Here is a 2,262-nt window from a genome sequence, read left to right on the forward strand (position 1 = left end):
AGTCTGAGAAAAAATGCCTGGGTCAGAACAGGGAGCAGCTCCCTTGTTGTATACTCCTGGTTTGTGCTGATGAAAAACGGTGTCAGCCTGCAATGTATTTTCTTTGGAGAGCAGACAATGAGCCAAGGTGTTATATATCCTAAATATGTCCTTTATGTCTTTACTCTGTCTTACTACTTGGATCTCTTAAGCTATTTGGGAACTCCTGGAAATGGCAAGTCTTCTTCTGGGCACTGGCGGAGGGCCCACAGTAGCCCTGCTGGATGGGACTGTTTTCCTTTTAAGTTTCTAGGTGTATGTTTTCCTTGACCTACAAGTCTTTTCTTTCAAATTGATTATTTTATACATCATGATATATGTCGCTCTTGGCTTTTTTCAAATACCTGTGTTTTTAATTGATCTTCTCTGAATCTTTTGTGACTACTATTCAAACATGTTTCTCCTACTCATATGTGCATTTTACAATGAGTGTGGAAGATTTGATTTTGTGTACTGTTGTTTACAGTGAGCTTTTATAGGTCTTTATCCCTATTGAATGAAGAATGGGGACAAAGGGACTGTTGATATTAAGGGTACAGCCTAAATACTATAATATAGAGTCTACTGAGACCTCTCTCACATTCTACTTTTTCTTGCTGATAGAATTACCTCAATTAATTTTATCATATTATCATGCATCCACACATTATATCAGCAGAAATTTTACGATTTTGTATCTGTTAAGCAGAAAATATATTCTGGATTTTTCAAAATTCTCTCTTTCCTAACTTTTCACTCCATAATAGATACTGTTGGAACATATATACGATCACACATGCACATATACACAGACACACACACACACACACACACACACACACACACACAATCAAACCTGAATACAGGACTTGAGAGTGACTTGCATGTATATTCAGAAAAACTGAGCAATCATCATAGTCTACCTTCTGATTGCTATTATTTCTTTGAAAAAAGAAAGATTCACATATCTGCAGTTGCATTAGCATATATAAAACATTTCAAATTTCAGTACCATAAATCAATACCCATGTATTATTGCTCATAAATCAAACTGTCATCTGTAAAATGTCTATGTTAATTACCATGTTTGTACAGAGGATGAAGATTACTCAGATGTATGACTTAATTCAATCATGAAGAACTCAAATGGGCCTGATGCTTGGGCGAAAGAGAGCCTTAAAGAAATTGAACTAAGATCTCTGTATTATTTTATGTGTATCTCAAGGACATGAAAATAATGATTACAGTAAACCATTTTGGATCATATTGTGTAGGAATTTTTGTAAATGGACAGGCTAGAAATGATACAATTTATTACATGACAAATATCAGCATATTTTGAATAATCTTACTGGGTCATAGGACCACGTTATCCAAAACACCTCTGACACTAACCAGCACTTAATTCTGCTGATGGTGACCTGCAGATTCTAGGGTCTACTCATTCATCTGATAGTTAGAACAACTTGGCTGATCTTGGCTTTATCTTATAATTAGGCCATCGTCATCGGGGGACCATGGGATGAATCTGATTGGTTCTATGTGATCTTGTGTTCTCAAACATCTCAGCCTAATTTTGTTCTTATGGACAAGCCAGGTATCTTTAAAATTTATAACTGGTTAGCCCTTTTTTTTTTGGCCGAGATTTAGAGCAAGATAACAAATGGCTACATTTTATTAGCTGAATAAAAATCACAGAAATTTCTAAGATTTAAGAAGTAGAAAATAAGCTCTTAGCTAATGACAGGAATAATTTTCAACTCAATTCACTAAGTGCTTGCCTTCCAAGAGAAGTAGAGATTCATGCAGCTTTTGCCTCATTCTACCCTAAGAATTTTCACATAAAAGAGGATCTGAAAAATGCAAGTGTTATCAAGAAACAAATTCTCCTAATTTACACAAAGCTAACACTAATGAAGCTGAATTTCAAATAGAGTACCATGACATGTCTCCCTTGAGATATCTGCAAAACTTTCTGTTTCAAATTGCCTTCTTTCTGATTAAGCTTCACTTCTTTCTAAACTGCTCCTCTGTAACTAATTTTGTGGAATCTGTTAATTCTTTGTGACTCTATCCTACTAAATACTTCTTATTAATACTTATCACCAATACCAGTGTTTATTATACACTGGTTGTCTCCCTCTACTAAATGTATATTTCTTAAATCTAGCAATTTTGTCTATGTATATTAACTGGTCATAACAACTGAAATCTCATACACATAGCCTCAAAAGTTAGTCATGG

The sequence above is a fragment of the Octodon degus genome, unplaced genomic scaffold (genome assembly GCF_000260255.1).
Source record: "Octodon degus isolate 3935 unplaced genomic scaffold, OctDeg1.0 scaffold00198, whole genome shotgun sequence".
In the NCBI taxonomy this organism is placed as follows: domain Eukaryota; kingdom Metazoa; phylum Chordata; class Mammalia; order Rodentia; family Octodontidae; genus Octodon; species Octodon degus.